The following is a 15,000-nucleotide window of genomic DNA, read 5'->3' as shown; positions in this document are numbered from 1 at the left end:
GGTGTCCCTGTGCATTGCAGGGGAGTTGGACCAGATGACTTTCAGGGTCTCTTCCAACTCAAAAGATTCTATGGTTCTATTTAAATAAACTAATTTTGTGCCAACTGCCTGAGTAAATAGTGTCAGGTAAATATTGGTGTCTCCCATGTGGTCGTCTAAATCAGAGGATGTACATAACCCTGACCCATGGGAATGGCCTGAGGGATGCGAGCAACGTGATGTGATTTGGGGGAGATGGGGAGGATCTGGAAAGTAAAACCTCAAACTCAAAAGCAGCATTTTAAAACCCCAAAACACTTCAAAGCGTGTGGCGTCCCAGCGCTGGGTTCTTTCTGAAAGCACAGTTAAGCCTTTGTGTTGCGCTGGGAGGAAAATGCAACAAGTCATGTTATGCTGGGAGAGGGCCAGGCCTGGTTGTAGGGATGGGGCTGTTTGCTTGCTATCTCTTGGGAGCAAAATATGCTGGTAGGTGTCCCCGTTCATTGCAGGAGAGTAGGACTAGATGACTTCTGAGGGTCCTTTCCAACTCAAAGGATTCTGTGATTGAATCCCCCTGGATGCATCAGGACGGAGCGCTGTGTTTTCCAACAGAAAGCCTCATCTGGGAGGATGCTCCACATGTTCCTATACTTTGCCCCCCTTCCCTCTCCTCACATCTGTGTGTGCTTCCTAGCAAAAATCAACCACCACAACCTCCCATCTCATTTTGGGGTGATTCCAATAGACTGAGTTATTATTGCAACAGCTGCCTTCGCTCCCCATTAAAAAGCTCCCTCTGCTAAGGAGCTAGCACTGAGCAAACGCTCTTAGACCCCAAAACTGTGCAAAGAGCTGCATACCTGGCGGCAGCGCAGCCATACCTTCCTCCACATAAACCAAAAGCTGATTTTCCCCCAGGATTCAGGATGTTGTTTTTTTAATCCAGCATAAATCACCCCTTTCCCACTGCCTCTCAGCCATTATCACCCAACAAAACGTCCATCCATCCATACCATGGGTACCAGGGGACACAGCCACCCTGCAACACCCAACCCTAGGAGTAGTGGCCACGCTCCTCTCCCATCCTCCAACCTCTCCACGTGTTTTGTGATGTGGATTTGTGTCGACAGAGCGAGACGCCCGGCTCTCTCCTCCTGACAAACACGTCCCACGAGGACAATGATGGAGTTCCTGCGAAATTTTTACCGCTGACCTTTTTCCTCCCCAATGGAGAGGGGAATGCGTCTCCGAGCAAAGGCTGGGGACAGCAGAGAGCATGTTCTAACGTTGGAAAATGTGACTGCGCCTTTGTGGAATGCCAGGTTTTTTTCCCCCCTTTTTCCTTCCCGTTTCTTCCCACCCTCCACCCCCCCCCCCCCCCCAACACACACCGTAAGAAAAACACCGTGCTGAAAACTTGAAAATTTAAAGCGAAAAATTGCAGTCTGCTCCCCCCACACCCCCCTCCCTTCTCTCCCCAGCTCCGTCTGAACAAGCAGCCAAGCTGTTAAATGCTTTTACCTGCTGTGTCCAAGTCAAAAGTTAAATAATGTGTGAATGAATGGGGAAAGAAAACAAGAGGCAGAGAGGGAGTGCAAGAGAGAGCCCCTCTTACAACTAGATAATTGTTACATTATGAGAAACAAATAACACGCTGCTCCTCTCCGGCTCTGTGTCCGTGACATCTTGACAGGTACATCTGAAGTTAATTATGTGGCTCTCATTGCCTTTCACCCCGCTGTTGGAGCCGGACCCTGCAAACACACGCCAATGGAACTGTGGAGTTACCACATCTTTTCTTCCCAGGGTTTGTTTGCTGATCCACTGTGCTGGAAAGCTTTGGCTATTTGATCCCATACATTCTGAGAAGGCTGATGGAGCTGTAGGTGTCCCTGCTGATTGCAGGAGAGTTGGACCAGATGGCCTTTAAATGCAACTCAAACGATTCTATGATTCCCAGTTTCATAGGGATGCTGGTTTCCATCACTATCAAATCATCTTCAGCCCATCTCAAGCCACCCACCAACCCTTCACTAACTCACCTATCCTACGTTCTTCCTTGTGGCATGGTGTTTCTTTAATAATTTTCAGCACAAGTCATTCATTTGATGTGGTGACTGGGAGGCCTCTTAGACATAGAAGGCCTAGAATCATTAAGGTTGGATAAGACCACTAAGATACCCAAGTCCAACCCCAACCCATGCCCACCATGCTCGCTGACCACAGAGCCACATCTCCATGGTTCATGCAACACCTCCAGGGATGGTGACCCCACCACCTCCCTGAGCAGCCTGTGCCAATGCATTATGACCGTTCTGGAGAATAAATTTTCCTTAGCACCCAATCTGAACCACCACTGATGCAACTTAACATCATTACCACTTGTCCTGTTGCTGTTATCTGGGAGAGGAGGCTGGCCCCCCACCTCACTACAACCACCTTTCAGGGTATTGGAGAGAGCAATGAGTCTCACATGAGACTCCTCTCCTCCCTTCTGGACACAGAGAAAAGGATTTGTTTCACCAACATCAGTGACCACGTCTCTCCACTTGCTCTGAACTGCCTTCGTGTTTGTTGCAGTGTTTCTTGTAGGGCAGCTCATCTTTTTTCTCCCATGGCTTCCTTTAGAAGCATATCACAGTGTTCATCTATGTGAATTACAAAGAGAAAATGGATGTCGCTATTCTGAATGAAGGGGACATGCTGAGGAAAGTATTTTGTCAGATATCTCCTGCCCTATGCATAGAAAATTTAGGATGATAAGGCACTGGCACAGGTTGCCCAGGAGACCAGTAGATACCCCATCCCTGGCAGTGCCCTGCACCATGTTAGATGAGGCTTTGTGAATCTGGTCTACAGGAGGTATCTCTGCCCATGGAGGGTATGGAACCTGGTGGACTTTAAGATTCTTGCCAACACATAACAGTCTGTGGTTCTGTGATTCACTCTATGAAATGTGCGGCACACACATTAAGGATGGTAATTCGGCCTCTCTCTGCATATTAATTTTAATATTCCTTTTATAGCGGTTCATGTCCAAAGGGATGAGGATATGGTGGAGTAAAGGGATGATATTGGATTTCCTTCAAACTCTTCCCCAAGACTTGAATTTGTAATGCTTGATCTGAGTTTCTTAAATGGAGGGACTGAAGACAGGAGATTGAACATGCATGGTCCATAATGGGCAGCATCTCTTACTCTGCCTTTGTCAGAAAGGATTATTCCAGAGCCATCCAAGCCAACTCAGCAAGGAAGTTTTATCTGCATTGCTGGCGAGGATGACACCAGAAACTGAGCTTGAGCCCATCCTGATGGTCCTCATCCTCCATCTCATGCCCGACCCTGGGGTGTGAGTTTGAATCTGCCCCATCTCTAGCCCTCCAGCATTATCCCAGCAGGCTTCACACCCTCAAACATCAGGTTTCATGCTAGAAAACACCATGCCGGTGGTCTGCAGCACAGCTTGCATATTATTTCAGACAGTTTAACTTGGCCAAAACACACAAAACGGTTGTTATGTCTTGGGGCCAGAGGGGCAGCATGTGAGCTGAGGGATAGCTGGCAACGCATGCTGCAACTGGGAATGTGCTCCAGATGGGGACAGCCCTTGTGGGGTGGGCACTCCTGGTCTGTATCCTTCAGCCCAGGGGTGTTTCCTAATCCTTTGTTCTTTGACAGTGTGTATATGACCTATGGATCCCACCACGTGGAGACTCTCTGTCTCCTTGCATGGTCTTCATCCACACCCTAACATGACATATACAGTGTTCCTTAGGTAAAGATATCTGGCTACATCACCAGACCATGGAGTGAAACAGCATTGAAAATTTACAATCCACAGCCCCAAGAGATTTTACTTTTAGGCTAGCTATATCCTGGTCCCCTGGACCCATTCTCGGTTGGGATGTGGTATGTAATCCCATGGATCAGGTCTTCTGCTTTGAGTTTATGTGAACCAAGACCTCAGTACAGACGCAGATGCCCTCCCTTTTGAGAGATACAATGATAAAGAAGAGCATGAAAAGCTCTCCCTGTCCCCCAACTCCATGTTGACTTTTACTTCAACTTTGAAGCTCAAATAGAACCCGAAACTTGAAAGAAAACCTCATCCCAAAGCTTCCCAGAAGCAATTTCCCCTCTGTAGTCATAGAGATACCACAAACTGTTTGCTTGGGGCTGGCATACTTTGTTCTGCTCCTTCAGAGATGTTCAGTAGAGTCTCATCTCCATCCCAAACCCTAAGTCCAGGTATTCTTCATCTGCCCAGAAATTTGCTTGGTATCTGCACCCTTCTAATATTGATGTTTCTATTCCCTCAGGCTTCATTTATATAAATGTTGATCAATACTGAAGAAATTCCCATATCTTTGTACTCCAGGGAAGAATTTTGATGAGTCCCTCAGCTGTTAATTTAAATTACATTCTGGATTTACTAAGATCATGCTTTCTGATTTTCTAACTTGGTTGGAAAACTCCCACAATGAAAATAACCAATTGTGAGTAAATAAGCAATGCCACATGCTCCTCAACAAATTTATGATCTGGATACCCTCAAGACTTCTAAGTAAAGACCACATGTATTTGTTTTTCAAACATTTTATTTGGCAGATGTTCCTGGAAGACCAGGGCCCAGTGGTGGAGATGGGAATTGACTGAACAAGACCCACACAAACGAGATTGCAAGCATTCTTAAGAGTCTTGGAGAAAACACCAAATAAAACAGTTTTAAATTAAGTTGAAGGTACTTTATCATGATTTTCTTTTCTTCTATCCCTGAGGGAAAGCACATCTCACAAGATTCTTATGATTCTACTGTTCAAAGACAGAAAAGAAGGGAACACATTTGATGTTCCCTCATCTGAGCAGACCTGCCTCCAGCCTACCACACATTTTTAACATTAGTCCTAAAACCATTCCAGGTACAGTTCTAGATGCTGGAGGGATTTCAGAAATGCGTTTGTACTGCATGCCAAAATACTAAAAGCAGGGCTAGATTGTGTCATCGGTTTTCAATCAAGCCTCTTTATGCTTCTTATTGAAAGTTGCTTAAAAAGTTACTAATAAAATGGTATGGACTTTCCATATAGCTAAAAGCTGAGGTTCCTGAGTGCAGCTGCTGTAGGGGTGCTCTGCTGAAGGACCTGGTTCTCTGGATTCATATGGCAGTAGCAAGGAGAGGAGAATACTTCAACTTTCCTCATTCTTCTTTCCTCTTTTCCTTGTTCTCCTCTCCTCTCCTCTCCGATTTTTTCTTTTCCCTTTCTCTTCCTTCCTTCCTTCCTTCCTTCCTTCCTTCCTTCCTTCCTTCCTTCCTTCCTTCCTTCCTTCCTTCCTTCCTTCCTTCCTTCCTTCCTTCCTTCCTTCCTTCCTTCCTTCCTTCCTTCCTTCCTTCCTTCCTTCCTTCCTTCCTTCCTTCCTTCCTTCCTTCCTTCCTTCCTTCCTTCCTTCCTTCCTTCCTTCCTTCCTTCCTTCCTTCCTTCCTTCCTTCCTTCCTTCCTTCCTTCCTTCCCCTCTTCCTTCCCCCCTTCCTTCCTTCCTTTTCCCCTTCCTTCCTTCCTTTCCCCCTTCCTTCCTTCCTTCCCCCCTTCCCCCCTTCCTTTTCCCCTTCCTTCCTTCCTTCCCCCCTTCCTTCCTTCCCCCCTTCCCCCCTTCCTTTCCCCCTTCCTTCCTCACCTCCTTTCCTCCTCTCTCCTCTCTCTCTCTCTTTCTCTATAGTCAGTCAGCAGGTCCAACTCCAGCAAAAGCACAGCTGCATTGACAAAAAATTTGCTATCAGAAGGAGAAAAGAGCCAACTTAAGTAAGATACAATGCTTTGGGCATTTGGTGAGCACTGCATCATCCCTCTGATACATGAGATGGAGCCCTAAATTCACATATAACAGATGCAAAAGTAGTTCTGGACTCTTCTGTTCTGTTTTTCCAAGCCAGAGTTCCACTTTTCTAAAATCACCCAGCAACTCTTGTAATTATACTGGTCTGAAATGACAAAAGGCCTATTCAAATCCCTCATAGAACAGTGGTAGGGACTGCACTGTCCATCACCTTTGGATGAAGGCGAGACATTTGGATTTATTCTCAGAAAGCTTCTCCAATCCTGGGATGTGATTACAGCACGAGCACTGAGAAGAAGCCACACTTTATTGGTACACTGTGCAAAACCACTGCAGGACAATAAACTTGGAGTCCCACAGTGATGGCTTTACAGCCTCCATCCAGCGCAAAACCTTGCTTTAATATTGCCTTCAAGTAATCTTCAGTGCCTAACATTTACTTAATTCCTCGTTAAAAACCCCAGAGGAAGAATAGGCTTGTCCTAACTTCTTCTGGACTGATGTTCTGAGCTATTAATCTCTAATGTCAGCATATTTTATTAATACTGTAATTTCTGCAGCTGATAGGTAGAATGCTCCATAAGTCACTTACCGTCTGCACTGTGAGCGTGCTGTAAAGGATCTTTCTCCCACAGATTATTGCTTTGATAGATTAGAGGTTTGTACAGCCACAACACCTCATCTCATCAATTCTAGGCTCTCAGGAGGGCCCTCAAGGCTGAGGTATCTGCTCAGCACAAATGTTTTTAGCGGCATCATCCTCACCATGCCCCCATAGGCTTAGGGAAATATTATTACGCTGCTTCCCCAGTGAGGAACTGGTGGCTTCATGCTGCATTGCTCTCATGAAGAAGCAATTTTTCCTTCTGTTCCATCCCATGGGTGACCCCAAACCACCCCTCCACGACAGCATCCATGGGAGTAAAGCTGCCAGAATCCACCTCACAGCCTTTTGGCTGGATTTAAAGGCTAGGGAACTCGGTGTAAAGAATTGCCTCATTGTAAAATAGGATAAGGAAGGAGGCATCATAATGGGAAAGGTTCTCAACCTCTTCTGGGTTGGATGGGGCCCGGGGCAGCCTGAGCTGGTACCTGGCTTAGCGGCTGGCAGCCTTGCCCATGGCAGGGGGCTTAGAAGCAGATGACCTTTAAGGTCTCTTCCAATCCAAGCAATTCATCAGTTCTGTGGTCTAAAGAAAGTAGGTTGAACTGGAAATGTGTTTGCCCTATCCCACTGTAACTGCAAGATGTGCTTTCCATTGCATTTTTTATTCTAGGTTTACAGAGTTTGGGCAGTCTGTGGGTAGCTCATGCACCAGCAGTTCCCATTTCACACTGAGGTGAGAACAGCCAGATGAACACGAGCCAACAGTGTGCCCAGGTGGCCAAGAGGGCCAATAGCATCCTGTGGGGTGTTCAATAACTATGGAGATTTGTGCCGAGTTAGTAGTTAGTGAGCATGGTGGGGAAGGCCTGGGGATTAATTTGGGGTTCTCAGTGGTCTTTTCCAATCTTACTGATTCTATCATGCAGTGGGTCCTTCTGGTCGCTCTTTTCTTCTCCAGTAAACCCCTGTCAATGGCACAACCTTCGCTGTGCCACGCTCAGCTCTATTGTATCCTCACCTTGCGTTCTCCTTGAGGAAGAGCTTGCTGAGCTGGTGGTAAGGTTGTGAACTCACTGAATGGAGGAGTTTTCCCCCAGAAACCAACAGTTCGTGGTGAGCTGCAGCTGTTGTTAAACCTGAAAATCACCTGAATTAAAGTGATCTTCTTGGGAAAATGTGATCACTTTGGAGGAGGGCTTCAAAAGTTTATTGTACAAAGTGTAGAGCAAGGGGGGAGAGATGCTTTTCAGTGACATATATCTAACAAAACCTAATGAGTGTGGGTTTTGTAAGCTTAAAATGCATTAAGAAATTCCTTCTGAAGAGCTCAAAGAGCTTCTGAAGACAGCTCAAACAAGTCATACCCATGAAGATGAAGATATCTCTTAAAAGAATAAATTGCACCAGATGCAATCTGTAGTCCAAAAGATGCAGAAGAGACAACAACAAGTGGATTGTGGCATTCAGCTGGATTTTCCCCACATCTCTGTCCCCAGATACCCCAAACCAAAGTGAACCATCCCTCCTTGCTGCCCTTGTGGTTCATCTCTCACACCCCTATCTGAAAGTAGTTCAGCATCCTCAGGGTTAAATCGTATTTGCTACCCAACCAAGACCTGGCAGCTGAATTTCAGCCCAGCACGAGTTTTTACGATCAAATTGTAGACCCCAGCAAAAGAATTAAAAAAAAAAAAAACACCCCCAAAGGCTAGCCCAAGATTTATAATAGAAATCACAACAGAGCTGTGATTGTAGTAGCAGGAACAGCATCACTGCAATACAGTTGTAAACTGGAATTGTCCTAGGGGGAATTATAAAACATAAAAAAAAAGTGACCAAAGTACACTTGGTACCCCCAGCAGGTTTGAGGTAGTAGGTGCCATGACTGGCTGGGAAAAGGGCATTTTGCCAAGGCGAGCTTTAAAGGATGAAATCTCCTTACCTATGCAAAATGATGAAATCTCCTTACGCCAAGCACAGAATGACGAAATCTTCTTGTCCCCAGTGCAAAACTGTAGCCCTGTGCTGAGGGAAATGAGCCGAGGGACTTAGTGTGAGCTCAGAATTGCGAGGATGGTGGATCTATGATTTCAGTGTCTAAGCCAGAGTGGGAAGTCCTGCTCAGGGCAGCTCTCCAGCTCTTTGCGCCCTTGTGATGCAGATATTTAAGTGTACCCATTTCCAGAACGGACAGCATTGGCTACACATGGATCATCTCCAGTTGCACTAGGCAAAACAACAGTGGACACAGTGATTTTTCATGATGTGGGTCCAACAAGATGGAGGTGAAGCCTTTTCCAACATTTAAGTAGAGAAAGATTAACATAAATCTTCTGGATCTCATCTTTGTTACTATTATCTGGCCATAAAGGGAGGGAAATCAATTGTGAGCTACTTGCAAATCCCAGCTTCCGAACTGCTCTACATCCTCAGTTTGCAATGAGTTTAGTCCATCCTCTCCCAGACCTCTTAAAACCATGAAGCAGAAACTGTGTTTGGCTGCAATGGAAAGAGAAAGCTGAGAACGATACAATAAAGAAAAACAATGGCCACATTTTATTGCCTTGCTCACCCATGCTTTCCCTAGCATGACTTATGGAAGCTTTGATTTACGCTGGTGCAAGCTTTATCTGCTGCTGTCTTGGCCAGCTCATTCTTAATACTGAGACCTATGGGCCTCTGCTGACTTTCTTGGTTAAATAAATTAAAGCAAATATAAACGTTAATGGAAGCCACTTTATTTATGGCTGGAGTTGAGCACTGTCTCTTACACCGTGGGTCCAATCCAAAACCCATTAATCCAAAGCCTACTGACATCACTGCATCAGGCCCTATCTTTGCTCTATCCCTCCTCGCTACAAAAGGGACAGCTAAAAAATAATTTTCAACAAGATTGAGCTATCCCACCAAAGCCATTCTGCACAAAACATTCAGCCCTTGGCACCCCTGGGGAGGCGCACAGCTGAGGATATTTTAGTGGCTGTTGTTTGAAGGCTAAAGATATTCCTCCCCCAGAGAGGCCTCCCCCCTTTTCCTATCCATGCCAGCCATCCCACCCTCTAAATATCTCCTCGAGAAAAGTTTTGCAATGCATCACGCGCTGTTTGTGGTCAAACACTTTCTGGCTCCTCCGTCTGATACAGAACCCACTTGCAGCTCTTCAGACACATTCTCAGATTGTTCCGTGCCAAACCTTGATTTTTTTTCTGCCTGGGTGGATGGAGATATCTTTCTGTTGCTTTTTTTAGGTGTTATTATTTTTATTATTGCTCTTCATTCAGATATTTGATGGGGGTTGGGAGTTTTAGACAGTAAGATGATCTTGAGTTCTTTTCCACCCTTAATTATTCTATGATTCTACAACCATAGGTCACCAAGGCTTTGTTTTTTTCACATCTGATCACGTCCCATTGATATTAATGGAGCTTTTCCGCTGAGTTGTGTGCGGTCTGGATGCAGAGACTGAAAGTCAAGGAGGAAACTTTTGGTCAGGCCTTCAGCATAGGGCAGACCAAGGAATCCACCCAAAACAACTACAGCATCAAGCACCCCACTTCTGTGTGAGCATCCCTGGCATGGCATCCAAGATAGTCAGGTTCAAGCTGCCCAGGCAAGGCGACTCAAACAAGACACCATTTATCTTGCCCAGAGAGGTGGCGGTTTCTCCATCTCTAGAGATACCCAAGGTCAGGCTGGACGGGGCTCTGAGCACCTGATGGAGCTGTGGGTGTCCGTGTTGATTGCAAGGGAGTTGGACCAGATGGCCTTTAAGCATCCCTTCCAAGTCAAGCTTTTTTCTGTGATTTTATGATTCTATCATTCTATACCTCATCCAGTACCTGTTTCACAAAGTTTTGGCACCCGATGCAGCTGCTTAAACGCTGAGGTCCTTGTCCACTGGCTCACTGTTACAACCTGTATCATGACATCATGGGTGAATGTAAACTTCAGTATTGGGTTTCACTAAAGTAAAACAATGGTTGGACAGGTTGTTTAGAGAGGTGTGCATGCTTGTGTGGGGACACACATGAAGCAGAGATGAATGAATGCTCTGCAGGACCACTCACATGGACGCATTCCATCGCGGAAGAGGAACCATGCCCCGTAATCAGGTGTTTGGAAGTAAACAGAAATCCCAAATAACTGTCAGGGTGGAAGCAGACAGAAAGCATACCACTCCACTCAGGAAAAAGATTCACTGCTGTCAACAAAAGGGACTCATCCGCAATATTTTCCAGGCTGGTTCAGATAACAATGAAATAACAAGCCTGTGTCTGGGAAAGGCTTTCATAGTATCCTCTTGAAAACCAGTCCTTAATAAAACTGACTGCTGGAAGGGAAGAGGTCCCAGTCTGCATGTCTTCAGTCTTTTAAAGAAAATCACAAACCAGGTTTTCAGAAGCTCATTTCTCAACTGAGCAAGTGGATGACCGTCTCCTGGTGCCCATAGCCGTGACCAGACTTTACAGGTCATGAAAACAGCATCCAGCATTGACACGTGTTAGTGGGATGGAGTAGGGGAGAGATGCTTGAAAATCAGCCCCCACCTGAGCTGTGCAGAGTTGCTTCAAACCCACATTCCCCAGCCAGGGATGGAGCTGGTGAGGTGAACGCATTAAATGACTGCTGGGAAATGCAAGGAAGCTTTTTAGGTAAAAATATAACATACCTACGCGTATGATTACATAGAGAAGAGTGCACCTGGGAGAAAGTTTTCTCGTCCAAATGATTCCAGATTGAGTTTCAAAGTACTTGTCTGGACTTCTACCAAGTACAGTCAAGTCAAACGGTGATTATGCCATTAATCTGCTTGTTGTCCCTAGTCTCCATCAAAGCCATCTTTCTCTCAGCATTACAACTAGAATTGCTTGACCAAGATGGGGCACTGTGACTCATGTTGGGATCCTTCCCCTGGCTGTGAGTGTAGGATGTCCTATACTCACAGCCAGGGGTCACAGACGAACACGGTGGTCCAAATTATGTCTTGCTTTTGCTTTGTTTTGCCTTGGAAACATGTCCTTGCACCAGAGCCAGTTGTGCCTGGCTCTTCAGAAATGTTCAGCCCCTCCAATCCCAGCTGGATTTTCAGAGATGAAGAATGTTCGCTTGAACAAGATCGAAATACTTGCCCAGGAGGTGTGGCAGTGGGGATGGCTGCCTGAAGACCTCTTTCCTACAAGCCAGTCTGCTCTGAAAACGTCTCTCAGAGCCTTTGGATAACATAGCTCTAAAGCTGCCTTGCTTGAGATGGTCCCAAGATCTTCAAAACCTGGCACAGCTCTATCCCATGCACACATCCCAGAATGAGTTTGGGGATCAGGGACTGGATTAAAAATGGGCAGAAATAGGGATGTCTAACAAATGTTTTGCTCGTAGAAAAGGTGTTTTTACTCTCAGCCAGCATTTGCAAAGCTGGGATCATAACAAGAGACGCGAATATTTCACAATGTTCTTCCTATTCCAAAAAGGTCGTTCAGGCATTTTATCTTTTCCAGTTGGTCTCCATCTCTCCACTCTTGCAAATCACTGTTATTAATTAGGCATCCTCTATTAAGCCCCCTGTGAGGAGGATTCCAGCTCCCGCACTGCAGCAAAGGAGGGGTTACTGAACTTCTTTGCAGGGAAGAAAAAGCATTACCCCACCCTGAAGGGATCATTCAGCGTTGGAGAGAGGAGTTGACAGCTGGTTTTTATTAGGATGGAGGCCTAAAGGCAGCGTTGGGGTAGGGGTGGGACATTTTCTCAGTCCTTGGGCTGGGAGGTCAGGCTTGTATGGTCTCCAGCCAAATGGCACAAGAGTCGAGAGGCTCTGCTTTGGTTTTCTTCTGTCTGAGAATGGGAGCAGGGCTGGTGCAGAGTTCTGCTGGGCCTCCAGCCAGGCACTCCTGCAGCATAGGTGATGAGCAGTGATACTAAAGGCAAGGTGAGATGATGAGGGGGAAAAACCTCAAAGAAATGTGGGGAGAGTGAGATGGAGGTACAGCTCTGAGCCTTCCTCCTCTACTGGAACCATAGTATGGGCAACGCTGAGTTTATGTATCACTTTAGCTGCATTGTCTTGGGACAAAAATCCATTTTCTTTTATTTCCTTGCAGGAGACTGCATTCCCTCCATGCTTACGATGATGTAGCCTTGGGGTTGCAGTCCTTCCATGGTCATGGCATTGCAACCAACCGTGGGGTATGATACTTGTTCACACATTGTTCCTCTGCAATATGTTGTTTCAATCCTATGGATAGCTTCAGAACAACCCCACTTGAAAATAATCCTTATATCGAAAGCTGTCTTCCTCATCCTCTTCCTCTTTGCAGAGCATATCCAAAGAAGGCCAGTGAAGCAGTGAAATCTGATGGGGAGCAGCTGAGGGAACAGGGGCTGTTCAGTCTGGAGAAGAAGAGGCTGAGGGGACACCTTATTACTCTACAGTGACCTGAAAGGAGGTGGTGGCGAGGTAGATATTGGCCTCTGCTCCCAGGTAATATCAATAGGATGAGAGATGATGGCCTCAAGTTCCACCAGGGGAAGTTTAGGTTGGATATTCAGAAAATTTTGTTTTCTAGAAGAGTGGTAATGCATTGGCACAGGCTGCCCAGGGAGGTGGTGGAGTCACCATCCTTGGAGGTGTTCAAGAAATATGGAGATGTAGCACTGAGAAACATGGTTAGTGGGAATGGTGGGGTTGGGTTGGGGTTGGACTTGATGATCTGATTGGCCTTTTTCAACCTTAATGATTCAATGATTCCATGATTCTATGATTCCCAGAGATGTGGCACAGCCATTGCGTGCAGTACAAAGCAGGAAGGGCTATATCCAGACTTGCACCAGTGCATTTGCTCCCCAGGACTATCGATGCTTTCTATGTGGCAGCACAGAGGAAACAATCACAAAATATTTTCCCTGGGCTTGCATTTAGTTTGGAGGAACCTTGATTACTGAGTCCTTACTTTTATAGGAGCTTTCCAGCATTTTGGAAGGTCCTTGTTTGATCTCTCTTGCTTAGAGCAGAGGAATATCATCTTGTCACAGGGTGGACTGTCATATGCCCTAGCACCTTCCAACCACCAATCCCTACTCATTAATTAAAAAAAAAAACACCCACCTCCAGAACATTTATAAATGGCTCCCTTGAATGTCACATGCAGAACACACACTAATGCTGGGTGAAGTGTTATCCTAACCCCTCTGAGCGTGTGATGGCTTTCATGGCTCATTCGTAGCAAGCAGCATCTTGAAACTCACTGATAAAACTGTAATACCACACCCCACAGTATACATAACTATGTCATATTAATAAATATTTGCAGAGTGCCACGACTTGGCACTGCATTTTAGAGATTTTTAAATGGAGGAGCGTGGCCCCATGCTCCAGGAGAGTTTACACTCTGGTCCTGGTTCTGTATATGTTTAATGTTATTGTGAGTTATCCATGGAGGGTCTCCTCTCTTTGTGGGGGCTTTGTGGGAAGGAGAGAGGGTGAGGAGACACATGCATAAAAACTAATGACAAATGATGCTATGGAAGGCAGCATGGGTGGCATTAATAATGGAAAATGCCTTTTTTTTTCCATATAGGTTGCTAGTTGAAGTCCAGTTGAGATCCTCAACACCAAAATTGTATCCCTCTGTCAATGGCAACGTATGGTTATACAGCTGGGGGAGATCCGTAACAATATTAGGACTTAACAATGGGGATGAGGGTCTCACCTCTTCCCACCTGAGTTACATTTGGGATCAGGGAGAGGTGTGAAGTGATGCTCCCTCTTCTGCCCACTTACTTTGAGGACTGATGTTTCATAGTTGCACCCTATCCTGATGCATCCTGATGGATTTTGCCAATGAATTTCATAGAATCATAGAATCACTAAGGTTGACAAAGACCAATAAGATTATCAAATCCATCCAATCTGGGGCAGGAGGGGAAGTGTCACATCTCAGATCTCGCTGCACCTGCTGCATCAGATGGTCACAGAGCCTTATTTTCAGCCTAGCACCTTCAAATTTCTTCTTTTTTCCCCAAAGTAACTATGCTAAGAGTTCACAAGAAGATAATGTTCCAAACATTACCTTGAGTTTCATAATTATGTTGTTTCAGAAATGCAATCCAGAAAACTGTCCCACTGTCTCCAAATCTAACAAGGGGTGGGAGCATCCACTCCCCACATCGCCCCATGTCTTCAGGCTGCAATGCCAGAGGGTGCTGTTTGCCCAACAACTGCTTGCTTCCCATGGGGCTTGTTCAGCTGACAGCCATAAACACTCTTAGAAAGTCCCAGCTCTGGTTTGTTTATTGTTGTGTTGGTGTGGATAGTCCTCTTTCAGGAAAATCCCATGGTAGACGATGAACCAAGTAATTTTCTGCTGATGGAAATGGCAATATTTTTTTGACGCACGGAAATACTAGGAAACCTAGTGGCTGATCACCTTCTAGATTTACGTCCTTGACTCAGACCTCTGGTCCTATCAAATAATACCACATATGTACATTAAAGCAGTTCTCTTCCAGTGTGCCCCAAAAACTTCCATGGTTTGCACCAGAGCCTGGCCCTAATTTGTGCATGAGCAGCAGGAGGAAAAGCCTTGCAG

Source organism: Tetrao urogallus (genome assembly GCF_951394365.1).
Source record: "Tetrao urogallus genome assembly, chromosome: 1".
Lineage (NCBI taxonomy): Eukaryota > Metazoa > Chordata > Aves > Galliformes > Phasianidae > Tetrao > Tetrao urogallus.
Note: the sequence above shows the minus strand (reverse complement) of the source record.